The sequence below is a fragment of the Astatotilapia calliptera genome, chromosome 16, assembly GCF_964374335.1.
Source record: "Astatotilapia calliptera chromosome 16, fAstCal68.1, whole genome shotgun sequence".
Lineage (NCBI taxonomy): Eukaryota > Metazoa > Chordata > Actinopteri > Cichliformes > Cichlidae > Astatotilapia > Astatotilapia calliptera.
Window position 1 is genome coordinate 23,861,164 of NC_137437.1, and position 14,452 is coordinate 23,875,615.

The window sequence follows — 14,452 nt, forward strand, 5'->3', positions numbered from 1 at the left end:
CTTCGCTTTGCGAGAATTAAACATTCAGCAAAACTTTCATAACTTCCAGCAAACTGGCGATAAACAAGAGGGCTACCTTTGAGCATGCGCGGTTTTATTAACGCGTCAAAACTCGTCCGTCCAGCTCCGCTAATATATCGTTACGTAATAGGTAACATGAGAGGCTGGTTTTACTAAGGAGCAGCTGTGCGTAAACTGACCCGAGGAGTAAACATTTGTAACTCACTATTATAATCATTCATTTAAAAATTATTCTTGTTAATATTTTAATGATGTGTTTGGTTTCAAATGGAATGGAGCCAAACTATAGAGCAGAAGTATTTATATGTTTCAGTTTAAAACGCAACTACAAGGATCTTCTCTACGCACATTCACGGATGATTAAACGAAGTTGATCCCAAATCAATATCATCTGACAATAACGCAAACACCCGTGGACTACATCAGGTTTTATCTGGTTCAGATGCGTGGCTCCCGTGTCCGACACGATGATGATTTCTCTCCGGGAGGGGGCACCATCAGCACGCTACATACATCCACATAAGACCACTAGAAGCAAGGTCTTTCACGCTAAGCTGTCTGATTTTGACAAAAGGCTGCTAAAATCAAGGCAAAGGCCTGATACTGTGTAAATTTAGCCACTTTCACGAAGACGGGCAACTCAAAATATTATTCTTGGTATATTTTGAATAATCCGAGCATAGTACCAGTTGGCAAACTTTATAAAAATATTCCTGCTGTACACTTATAGCTTAGAAAAAAAATCTAATTTATTTATTTATTTATTTTAAAAAAGACAAAAAACAAAGACAAAAAACAAACAAACCACCCATTAGAAAGTGCAACCCTTTATTTACACTGGTTGTTGGTGCCGGCTCGGAGCTCTCCGAGGTTCTGAACTGACACTATATTTTTTTGCTGAAGGAGCTCACAGGCAGCAGAGCAAACATGAAAGGCTATTGAAATAGTAGGCCGGCACTTGTGTTTTCTCTACCATTACACTAGATATAATTATATCTTGGTTGCATAATGTAGCATGAGAGCCCGCTTAAGGAGAAATCCTACTTACACATGACAAGAAAAATGGTTTAGTGTGTGGAAGCAGCTGTTCCAGAGGGAGCGATTATACAGTTTAATTTCATATTGCATGTAATGATATACCAGGCAAAAAGAATTTTTAAAAAAAAGAGAAAAATGGAGAGAGAGAGAGAGAAAATGTGCCCTTTGTCCCTCCTTTGCATCAAACTGCTTTACAGTAAATGTCTCCTTCTTTCCTTCTCTCTCACTTTCTCCTCCTCCTCTTCCCTTTCCCCCCTCCCATCACTCCATCTCCCGGGCTCTTTATCCCCGACAATAACAACATTTGGCCACGAGTCACCAAACCCATTCGTTCACATATAATCACAGGAATAGAGCACCCATCCACCTCCCCCCCCCTCTCGTGCTGCGGGAATGGTTCAATCCGCTGAGAGTGAGAAAGACGGGGAGCACAAAGGAAGCAGCGCGCATACTGTTCGTTTAGGAGGGAGATAATTGGGTGCGTGATGTAAACATGGAATTAAAAAAACCGTAAGAGTGCATTTATTTTTCACAATGCGCTGATCCATTATCGGTGTTTAATATTACATGAGGCTCTGGCTATGAACCACGTATCTGTCTGGACAAGGGAAGACAGGCAGCAAGTGAGAAATTGAAGCCAAGAGTGGAGGAGAGGAAAGAGGAGTTGAGCATTCTTTCATCTTCGCTTCAGGGTTTTATCTGGAGTTTCTCGCTGGCTTTGGACCGAACCCGCTTCATTAAGACGTGATGTCGGGTTTTTAAGCTGACCACACCGTCAAGAACAGATTTCTTCTTCTTCTTCTTTTCACATGCTTCCCCCCTTTTGAATATAGAATGACAAAAGGAAAACACGCCAATATGTTGCATTTCTGAGGTGAGTGAGTTTTCTTTGTTCAGTACAAAATGCAGTTATTTTATTTTATCATACCACATTGATTTTTTTATGGAACCACAGAGTGCCACAAGATTAACAGTAATAAGAATAAATACATAAATAACATGCAGCACCTTACCAATAGTGTAATTAAAGAACCCTCCATGTTTCCAAATGTTAAAGCGGTTCCAACAGCCAATTGTGTAGCCCACGGCATTGTGCCAATCAGTGTAATTGCTTTTGAAAATTAGACACAGGGAGGACCCTCAGCTCAAGCTATTGTTTTCCCTCTATTGTATTCAAACCGCTGCTTAAGGGAACATTTAGTGCTCTTACACAAAACACGAGCTCTTCGAGGCTACTCAAAGGTCGCATATCAGTGACAGCCATGTGAATCCTTCATGATGTGTGGGAATTAGTAACGTGAAAGCTTGAACTCTGTTTTTAACAGCAGTGTGCATAACTGGATTGGACAGAATGTAAACACGAGGAGCACAATTGATCGGAAGGGTCGATGGAAGTCACGTGCATTCACATTCTATCTATCTATCTATCTATCTATCTATCTATCTATCTATCTATCTATCTATCTATCTATCTATCTATCTATCTATCTATCTATCTATCTATCTATTTTCAATCAAACTCACTATCTAACAATATTTAAGCTATAAACAAAACATATAGGGGGCAGATCTCTTACTGGATTTCTACATAACCTTACTCTGCCCTGGGGTACAGTAATAGCACATGAAACATCTTCGTAATTAGTAGTTTGCCAGAGCAAAGGGAAAGTAATTATAGGCAACAACCCAGCCTATAAGTGCTCAGCCTTTATTTCCTTTGTTAAAGATGCACACGTTGTCTGTGCAACTCGCTAGTTGTGTTCTGCAAATGTCACAGCTCCAACGAGTGTTTATTAAGAGACGAAATTATTTTAAACTGATCGAAACAGAATAACTTCAAGAATAAAGACTGTAGTTATTGGCTTCATTCTCCATATATTTTAGTTGTAATTACGTGTGGTGGGGAATGTATGCACAGCTGTTAATGTGGTGCAAGAGGAGATAAACAAAAGAAGAAAAGCAGACTTTCACATGAAAAATACAAAACAAAAGAAAGCAAGAACTGTAATAGTGAAATGCTAGAGCGGGAGTTGCAGGGGATGTAAAATAGAGTGTGATTATGTTGAAGTTTGGCTGCTCTAGAATTACAGCTTATAAGGAACATTGTGGCCTTTTCCAAGCATGAAAAATTACAATGTGCATGCTAATAGAAAAGCTAAAAGCACATCCACTGTAGGTCCCTTGAGATAAAATGATGGATTTGAAGGTTGTGCAGTGTTTGAATACAGGACTACACAATCTGGAATTGCTGTGAAGGGATACTATGGGAGGGGGTGTTAAGAAGCTGCTCTGTAGTGACTGTTTGCTATGTTGCATTGAAGAGTGTACTGGTGTCAGCTCATTGAGTTTCTTGCCTTGGTGGCTGTTAAGTCTTTTAATAAGACTCTCTGATTCATTTCCATGGCTGAACTTTTGCCTTGCTACAGGTGAACTTGAGGCGTGTTCTGAGAAACAAACAGCTCAAGGATTCAGCACTCGAGCTGTTTGCTGGAGTTCTGTTTTACCAATCATACATTTGCATTCAGCTCAGGATTCAACAAGTCTGGTAACAGAGCTGCTTCACCAGTGCACCTGTAGGTCTTCCAACACAGCATTACACAGTATAATAACAATTTCAAGCAGAATAAATGCAGTTAACATTGACTCTCTGATGGCCCTCTTTTATGTGGATCTGACAGCAATTTTCAGTCAGATCCACTTTCTCTAAATGCACCAATGCTATGCACCATAGTTACAATGGTCAGTGGGTGTTATTTACACTTCAATCTGCTCTTCTTTGATGTTTGGAATAATGTCGGCTCTTGACATCAGATTTCAATCATAGTGTCATGAAAGGACCACTTTGGTCTGTGTTTTAAATAATGGGGCAATGGCAAAGAGGCAAGAGGAAACTGGGGACTCAAAACTGTGCCATCTGCAATGGGAATCAAACACATACCTTCAATAGGTCCATTTGAATCCACTTTAATCACTGAATGATCAACCCATATTGCGCTTTCCCGATAGTTACGTAACCATAACAAAAAGCTCACCAGTCTTTAGACTTAGGACTCTGGCCAAATTGGCAGGCTGAAAAAACGAGACGTCTATCAAGAAGTGGACACTTATTTCTCCTTGTTTCATTTCTTCTTTTTTATTAGGTCGTAAAAATGAGAAAATTCACATAAAAAATTCTTTGTATAGCACAATATCTGTGATTTTTAGTTTGAATGACTCTATCACTCCAGTGCATTTCCGTTCTTGAAAGAAAAACAGTCCAGGGAAGGTAAACAAACAAAGAAATCCTCCCCATCCAGAAATGTAATCAACACTGGGGAAGATCTTAGCTAGAAATGCACTAATAAAATTTGCTGAGGGGAGGATAAGTGCCATATATGGGCTGTCATTCATACAGAAGATATAATTCATGAATTACCAGTGTTACCGTGCACTCTATGTACCCGGCTTTGACAACAGATTATGTAAGTGCAGCATGAGCCAAGAAGTCTCAAATTCAAAACTGAGCACAAAAAGTCTGCAGGGACCCCTCAGTCTGACAGCGCTAGCCTGCAACAGGCAGCCTCAGCCATTCAGCTAACGAGGAAAGAGTGAAGAAGGATGCTGTCTGTCAAACTGCAGTGAAATAAGAACAAGTGATTTCAGGAAGAAAGAGATGGTGCAAACAAAGAAAGAGGCGGAGAGTTAAAAGAGCCAGGATAAGGAGTGTAAGTGCAGACGGAAGAGAAAGGTTAAAGTCAGTCCTAATCCCATTAATGCACGCCACTGCTGTGCTTCACACTGCAGTTTCCACATGCTGCTTCAAAGTAATCACCACATGTGTATTTGAGTCATTCAGCTCACCAGTGCACAGTGTGGGTACCATTTAAATGATATGAGCACTTAATGAAAAAAAATTAATGGAGACCAATGTGCCATCTGTATAATGCTGCCATTGTCAGGTTGAGAGCCTTTATTTCCAACCAGATCTGACTCAGAACATGTAAAGGCCCCCAGGCAGTGTGGCATTGTGTGTGTGTGTGTGTGTGTGTGTGTGTGTGTGTGTGTGTGTGTGTGTGTGTGTGTGTGTGTGTGTGTGTGTGTGTGTGTGTGTGTGTGTGTGTGTTGGCTGTCATGTTGGTTTGTAGCTGGAAGGGTCTTCTAATACCATCTAAGTAGACATGTCTCTGTATCTGCTACTATTTATGTGGTAGCTGCACACAGAATTTCAAAAACTGTGTATATATGTCCATGCAGATGCACATCATTCAGAACTGTATGTGTATTAGACCAGAGCTTATATTTTTTTAAAAATTCAAATCTGGTCACAGAATGTGTGAGGCCGTTGGACATTTGTCACACATGGTGTTATCAATGTAAATGGTGCCAAACAGAGTAAAGGGAGAGTAGTGCTGCAACTGAATGCAGTTATTCAGGACGGGTCTACAGAGAGACTGAAGTGTGAGGAGCCCAGCTAATAGAATCAGGGAGAGATAGAAGACAAGGCTTTCTACAGAGAAACTGTGTGCCACAGACTACAGTTGTGTGCTCACATCACCACACTAGTTTTCAGTCATGGAAATAAATTAAATGCATTTATTCACAATGTCTGTATGTATATAGTGGATATTGTCACTTGGGTTTTGTATCAGCAATGAAAAAGGGGCTTTTTGTGAATGATCACCTGGCTCTGCAGTGTTTTCTTGTAAATTGCTTTGGCACATTGTTACTGTTTCGGTTCAGTCTTGCCAATCTCGGCAGCCACTTTGCAACTGTTGGCAGCTGTTTTCAACAATTAACTTAAGATAAATGCACTGTATGCCCATCATCAATTGGCAGACTAAGACAAATCAAAACTCAAAGGAAATTGGTGTTTGGACTTTGTTAAGTAACCTATAATATGGCTGTTTATGCAAATGTCACTCAATGTCTAACTGATGTGTAAACAGGAAAAATGCTGTTTGTCAGTTGCTATAAACAGATATCTTAACTTTTAATCTTAATATGTAAGGAAGGGACAAGGATTTTGGTATCAATAGCTTTCTGGTTTCATCTCATAACCCAGTATTTTAAGACTACATTTACAATGGAAATGTCTATATTTTGCAGTTAAACACTGAGAGTCAAACGAGTTGACCTGATGGACTCTTAGAAGACTAAGAGTTTGCATAAATATATGTGAAAAGGCAATGCACTGCAAATTCTCCATTTTGTGGATTGTTAGCGTGCATTGTGATATGTAGTCATACATCAGCTCATTTGGGACATTTGGGCAAAGACAAATGAATCCGTGAGGGATTGAAGAGGAATTTTAACGCTGTGGCTTAAAGTAGGTCTTGTGTTCAGCAGGAGAGAAAGAGAGAGAGAAGGAGCAAAGTAGTTGAAAGCAGCAGTAAGACAAATGATGCTGGAAAGAGAGATGGTGAAAGACAGAGAATGAGCTGTAATCTGATGAAAGCCTCTTTACTCCCCTGTCACCTCACCTTCAGGCCACAAGCGATGACCAAGGCTTACACAGAGATCAATGCTGAGGCCGCTAGCACACAGACACACCGAGACACCAAACACATACACATGCTTCAGACATGCGCACGCACACACTTAATGATTAACTTTACAGGGACTTTCTCTTTGTCGCCAAAGGGAGGAGGTCCCCACAACAGATTTATGTGCACACAACATAAGTAATATAAATGCACGCTCACTCCTAAGATCGCTTCACTTTAAATGCTGTAAGGCTGCCTGTGGTACACGTGCAAGGTCCAAAGTAGATAGATGGTATACTGGCTGGGTAGAAACCATGATATTACATCTAAAATGAAGAACGCATTTTGTTGCCTTTGTGTTTTAGGGGTTTATAGGTCACTCAGACATTTCAATAGACTTGTAGCTCAAAGGGAGAAAGCAGGAGTGTGAGGAGAATGCTTCACAGCTCACATACAGATCACTCTAATGCATTTAAACCTCAGCAACCAAATAATCCCAGCCAACACTGTTTTTTTTTTTATTTCTGCGTGTACTTTAGAAAAAAAAAACAATCAAATATAAAAAAAAGGGGCAAAGGAAATGAATGAGAAAAGGGGAGATCTGGGTGAAGGCGAGGAAGATAAGCAAGCAATGAAAGCTATTTAAATCCTTGTTTTTGTTACAAAAAAGTTTAATAGTAAAATGATGCAACTCAAATTGGCATTGAAATAGCCTTGAGTTTTGTTTTCGCTAGAACAGAAGTAAATAGGAAATTGTGTCATTAATTTCTTCTAGCAATAACAATGCACTGTACCTTGTTATGACTGTTCTTTTAGAACAACATTTTACTTCCTGATTTGCCATATATACTATGGTAATGAGACATTTTTAAGCTTTGTAAATTGAATTTTTTTAGCTAAGCATGTTGTCCATGATGTAGTTTAAACGTAAATGGATTGATGGATGGAAATAAATTAGACCTCTCTGAGGTCCATATATATATATATGTATATACGGAGAGAGAGAGAGCTCGATCATCGATAAATATTCAGACATTTGAGCTGCAGTGGTTGTGATTTCTGTTAAGGAGTGAAATGAAGCAACAGCTCATGAGATCAGTTTTATCCCAGGCCACTCGTGGCCACTACGCATATGCCAGAGAAAGTCTTTGAAATTGAAATTCAGGTCTCACCAACTATCATCAACAACACACCAAATGTGGTGAAAACACACAAAGTGTCTGTCCTATGATAAAAGAATAAAAATAAAAGATTAGGTCAAATAATCTAATGACTATTCAAGCACTGAACATGTCTAAAGGTTCAAAGAACTTCACACATTCACACGCACTTTGTACATACAATTTTAAATGGGCATGCATGTATGCATGAAATGTGTCCGTGGAGTGTTTTTGACTCTTTGACTCTGATTGTGGCTGGTTTTAGCCGCTTTTAGCTGCTGAGCCAAGTGCCTTTCTCTTTTCATTTTCCCTCTATACTCCCCCATTCCTTATCTATTAACTTTGGGCAACTTTTCTAACTGTTTTCTGTCGAAAATCAGGCAGATGTTGTGCGCATTGCCGATATGCAGATAGATGCAAGTGGCAGTAATGCTGGTGGGAGATAGTGTCATCTGATGTGCGGATTATGCTGTGTTATCAGTGGTCAAGTTAGCTGTTCCTAGCAGGCTACAGCAACCCTCAAGCCATTGAGAAATGTCCTGGTGATATCAAAGAGCAGCTCAGCACTTTGTCATTACCACTGTAGGAACTAGTGCAATTGGCACATCATTGTCATACCTTATAATCACAGTGTAACGCCCAGCTCTGCATGACAAAGGTCACCAACGCACACGTACTGCCTTTTCTTTAAAGACGGCGCTGACAAAGCTGTCACATTGCTGCTAACCTCCTTATTGAAATAAAGACCACTATGCTTTCATAATGGTTGAACAGCAATAATTTTACCTTTCATGTCAGAGGTGAGCTGAATAACAGTAATTTCAGTGTCTCTTTTTTTCCACAGCACTCTTTAATGAGAGCAGGTGTTAGACTGGAGCATAATGCTACATGTCTTTCACAAGCTAGCCAGATTCCTCGCACACATAGACACACACACAAACGCACATACACACATGCACAGTAGTAGTCTTTTTGGTGACAGATGGACTAGATGGAAACAGTCATCCTGTCACATGCACACGAACGCTGTCCCTTTCTCTTTTCACTAAAAACAGAACAGAAGTGTGACAACGCAGATAAATAGTAACCATGACGTGGCTGTTTTCCTGAATCAAAATATCTTAAATAGTGGGACAGAAATATGAGATGAAAAGAAAAGCAGACAGCTTGAAAGTCTTACCTAGGTGTGTGCAAATATACAAATATTCACCCACATTAAAACCATTGACAAGTGGAGTGAATAACACTGTTACAGTGCAGCATTCTGCTGGGAAGCTTTCTTTCATGGCATTCATGTGGATAATATTTTTGACATTTGCCACCCACCTAAACACTGTTGCATTGTGGCAATGACAGCGTCTGATCCCTCCACCAGCACGACAGCCACAATGCAAAACCTGTTCAGGAACAACTCGAGGAACTCAGCAAAGAGCCTCAAGCACTGGTCAGGCTTCCGGACTCACAGATTTCAGTCGGATCACGTAATAACCGTGATCCATGGAGGCCCCACCCAACCAACCTACAGACTCAAATTATCCAACACCCCTTTGCCAGACACAACAGGACACCCATGGAGACCCTCTGTTTATTCCCTGATGGGTCAGAGATATTGTGATTGCATGAGGAAGACACAAAGAATTAAGCAGATGGTTTTTAATCAATTTACGTCAGCCTGTAAACAAAGATTGTTATGTTTTGAGACGTAATTAATGTACCCATGGCTCTATGAGCGATAGATCAAGAAGTGTTTCCTTTGAGTTCTCCAATATGCCAGTAAAACAACTATACCAGTTTAACCTTCAATAATAATGTAAAAGTCCATCAATATTTGACCTTATCAACATCTGAAATGTTCACCATCTACTTTCTCCACTGTCCAGTGATCCTCTGTAGTATCTTGTCAACCTCACCAGGGAGCAAGCTTGATATGTCAGTAATACCTCTAGTATTGTTAGGAAGGTTTACCGTAAACTAACCAGACTAAATCTTCATCCCGCTTTATCCTACTGAACTGCAGCTCACTGAGCGTCATTCCCATTTACTGTAACACACCTGCAGGTAAACCTTCTGAAACAAAAGGTTTGACTGCACAGGCGACACGCACAACATTAACCCGTCAGTAAATCAGGGTTACGGAGGACAATTATGCATGTAAACACTCACGCAGCAATGTTTCACATTTTAAAGGCACATTAAGTTTGGTTAGCTGTGATTTTTAGCACCAGAGTCATTAGAATCAAAATCAGAATACTTTATGATTCCCAGAGGAAATTATGTGGTCCAAAGAAGTTAACGTACCACATTAAATAATACAATATATCACAAAATAGCTGTAATATGTAAATATGCCCAACATATTATTACACAAAATAAATATGAAGTATAAAGTCGAAATTGAGGTGCCCCTCTTATCAAATCTACATTTTGCATTTGAAGATTTTTGCTGTCAAGCACAATACCAGTCGATGCACGTCTGAGCTGTAACACCAGAAAGCAACATTTTAAAAAATTTAACAGTATCATCACTTTACAGAAACAGGTTGTTCCTTTGTACTCTCGACAGCCTTTTTGCAACACACTGTCAAGAGTTTTCTAGAATTTTTTTTTTAAAGTGAACATTTTCACAGTGTGGTCTTTTTATTATGCAGAGTAATGACAGCAGTGTTTTTTTGGAGTTGAGTCAAAGATCTCAGAGGCAAATATTTTAAATCCTCGACAAATGAAACAAAAACTTGTCTGCCTGGATGTAAAGAGGGGCTGTTTTTCTAATATTAATGAGCATAATGCAAAACATATTTGCTCATTATTGTTTTGTAAATATACTTTGCATTTTGCCAGCGTGAATCCCTTATTCTCCATTCTTAACCATACATGTTGTTTGCTATATTTCCTCGGCATAGGCTGGATGTGTTGTTGGAAAGTCTAGATTTGTTTCTTTCTTCTTCTTCTTTAAGTTATATCCACTGTTTTCCTTTTTAACACTGAAGTCTCCCATAAACACGTGATAATAGGATGAATTTCACAGTTGTTCCCGCCTCCAAACATATTCTTGTTCTTGAAATTCGGTGTGTGTGTGTGTGTGTGTGTGTGTGTGTGTGTGTGTGTGTGTGTGTGTCTGTGTGGCCTTGCTGTTTTATGTTGCGCTCTTTCTCTGTGTAATTTCCCCCCTCCCTCTCTCTTTCTCTGTCCGGCCTTTGCAATCTCCAACCCTGAAGAGCAGCGTGTCCTCGTTCTGGTGATGCTCCGTCGCCAGCGCTCAGTTAGGGGCCTCTGAAATATTCATGCCGACGCGCATATACACACAAAACTAGAAACACACACAGACACAAACTATTTCAAACCCTTCATCTTTTTCTCCCTGTCAGTTTGCCCATATCTACAGAAGATTAGAAAATATAATTTATCTAGCAGCAGGTTTAGGGAGAAAAAGCTTTACACTTGCAAACACTCACACACTCTCATGTCAGCGGCAGAGGCTGAAACAAACTATGCAATTCCTCTGAATTTCTACACAATACGGGTTTTACAATATTTACTGTACTTATATACTTTGTTTTTGTTTTTGACGTGATAATGTACAGGTGTGAAATATTTTTGCTTGAGATTTTTTATATAAAATGTGTCTTTTAAAGCGTGTATATTGTTTCTGCATCAAAGATCTTGAGAACAGAAAAGTCAACACACTCACAGAAGTGAAGTCACACCTCACTGTAAAAAGCTTGCACAGTTTTGGGGCCAGAGATACAAGCTGGCATGTAGCAGAACAAATCATAAAACACTTATTACAGTGCCAGCAGTGTTCAGATTTGATCTGTGACCTTAGACTATCATCTCATTTGGAGGAAAGAGGAACAGTAGCAGAACTCCAGCAGGGAGCACATCAACAAGCAGAAAGGTTATTACGCTGCCAGCGGTTTTGATATGTGTCCTAACATTATTGGCCTGTTATTTTCAGTCTGACAGAGGAATGCAAGCAAGGATATAGTGGAGCAAATCATCATGTGTATTGTGTCAAGGGGTTCTCTGGTTTGATTTAGGGCTCCTTTTTTAAACAGAAGCTTTCTTTTAAGGTTAACAGCTAAACATTTAGATTGAGCTGGCTCTTATGTTTAACTGTCGTGCAATGTGAGTAACTTAGGTCACCACAAAGAAACAGATTTTTTTTAGACTGAACAAACATTTGTTTCTCCATGTTGTAATAAGAAAACCTGCGCATTAAAGTGTTGTGCAAAAAGTAATTATATTTTGCTACTAGGGAGAAACTTTCTTGTCATTTTAAAGTTGTCTTGAGCAAGAGTTCCCCAGGCTTTCTGTCAAAAGTCTCTCAAAGTTTATCTTTGGACATTGCTTTTTCACTAATTCTCAGTCAATTCGTGGACTTTTTTTTATATACCTCTGAGCACTGACCTTAGAAATCATTCAAGCAATAAAAAACGCACCTCAGTAAAGGGATGAACCTGTGTTTTGTCTACACAGAAAACTTAGCAAAGAATCTATTTTAAATTGTACCTTTAGACACCTTGTTACTAGCCGCCTGTTACCAAACCATAATTTGTTCCCATTTATTTTATTGAATGCCAAAGATAACACGATTTGACAGGCAGAAAATAGCATTTGTGCACCAACAAGATGATTCTGAAAGAGCTGTTAGCTGAAAACTTGGCAAAGCTTGGCACAGTGTGCCCTGGAAGGGAAACAGTGAGAGAAAATGCAAAAGTATGCCAAATTACACAAGATCCGCCGCCATAATGTGCTTGAATGAGCACATGTGAGGTACACTGAAGTAAAAAATGAACTCACTTAATGAACTCGGATAAAATCGATGTCACAGATCCTGTGTCTAAAAAGGTTTGTTTGGTTTCTCTCTAGACTTTACATGCAAAACCTCTCTGTGTAGTATTATGATCTGTCTGATCTATATCCTCATTTTTTATTGTTTTTCTCCATTATCCTAAAAAAATGAACACAATTCTAAGTGATACATAACATCTGCCACATGTGTCAGCTTTATTGCTGATGTATTAGGGCAACAACAACAGTTGCCTTGAGGAGCTTTATATTGTAAGGTAAAGACCCTCCAATAATACAGAGAAACCCCATACTATTCTCTGTAGTAAACAAAAGCACTGGACAAACTCAGTTACATTGGCCTGAGGCTCAGGGTGAAAAGCTGAAGTCATAAGAATTTATCCCATGGGTACACTGAATATCCAAGCAGTATTTTATATCCATTCATAATTATGGTTGTTGAAGTAGTTCCTGTGAACAGAGTGATCAATAGACAGGATATTACATCACCTCTCGATCTATGTCAGTACCAGAGGTAAACATGTTCTCATATGGAGCTTCAAGGAAATGGCTGTTGAGGCCATAATACACTCCTGTTGATATAGCATTCGGTTCAGAGGATGTCCTACTATGTTGGTGAATTCTAAAGAGGAGCTGAATAGGGTCAAAGGTCGGGACTTTCTGTTGCCAGGAGCCTCAAAGAAACCATCACTGATTGGCTCTTAAAATGCACATTCCCTTGGAGACGAGCTCCCTGTCCCATTTGCGGGGTCCTTGTACCGCTGCTGGTTGTTATAGCAACAGACAGGACGTGACATTGTTGCATAATATGCTGTTTTTACTCTTCCCCGTTCTGACCTTATTGGTGGGCTATTTTCTAATCAACTATTTCTCTGCTGGTGCAGGGCAACAGGTCACCACTGACTGTTAATGGACTTAGTCATCACCCAGTGAAACAGACCTGAGGATGAAACTGGATGGTTGCTGGATGATTGCTGTTGTGTTAATGGAAGATTTATGTAATTTACCAGCCTGATATGACATTAAACATTAGAACAGTGCTTTGGATAAAAGGATGGTACTCAAACCCTACCATTTTCCTTCTGTGTGAGCTTAAATAATGTAAATAATCATTAGATGGAGACATTTTAGAACTCATTGGAATCCGACTAGTTGTGCGACAGTATCTCCCTGATGTCTCCTTGTGACTGTGGGGGTGTCAACAGTCCAGGCTTAGCATGCTTGTTAGCAACCAATGTGTATCTAAGCAACGCACCATGTCATCCAAGAATTTATGTGTCTTTGAGCAGCAAAGTACTTCATTTTTGTCTCCATCTGTAATATTGGATGCGTGCAAGGAGAAGAATTGAATTCCACACAGACCTGACAAACTAATCAGTTTTACTTTATCAGATTTTTGGCAAATGTGATAAAGAGCAAACAATCACCAAATGCACAAAAACAACAACGTTTTATGTAGTTCGAATTGTAGACAGGGTTCTGATTCAGAATAAGAAGTAAAGGACAGCTTTAGATTTCACTATGTTCTTATTCTTTTTGGCATTGCGGTAGAGTCCATTGTCATGAATACTCAGTTGGGTCTTCCTCCTGACTCAGAGAGCCTGTGGTGTAACTAAGCTGCAGCATTCACAATCTGTTTCACCACTGGAGTGGAGGCAATTATGAAGTGGAAGTCTTCCATTTGCTTCTCAGTTTTTTTTTTGTTTTTTTTTTACCAACTCTGCACAGAATGTAAAACAGTACAGTTTTTCTTTTGGTTTGAAACTGAAGCTCAGGATGTCAAGATTTTTTTTAACGATTTGTTAGAAAGGAATAGGGTAAATATTTCTCCTTTAGAATGAAATGTCAAGATTAAGCTTTCCTAAACATTTCCTGTTTTGAATAATTTATAGGCTTGTGCAGCATTGGCAGTATTATACCCTTGCTTAATTCTTTCAAGTTTGCAATACTGAGCATGCATGT

General features: G+C 39.4%; 1 protein-coding gene across 1 annotated transcript in view; it reads left to right on the forward strand.

Annotated features, from left to right (window-relative positions):
• Positions 1 to 1,478: 1,478 nt before the first annotated feature.
• tmem198aa (transmembrane protein 198aa) overlaps positions 1,479 to 14,452 on the forward strand; it is a 40,166-nt gene continuing 27,192 nt past the window's right edge. Inside the window, exon 1 of the mRNA XM_026144083.2 lies at positions 1,479 to 1,933. The gene's annotated coding sequence lies outside the window, so the exon portion shown is untranslated. The remainder of the gene's footprint in view (positions 1,934 to 14,452) is intronic.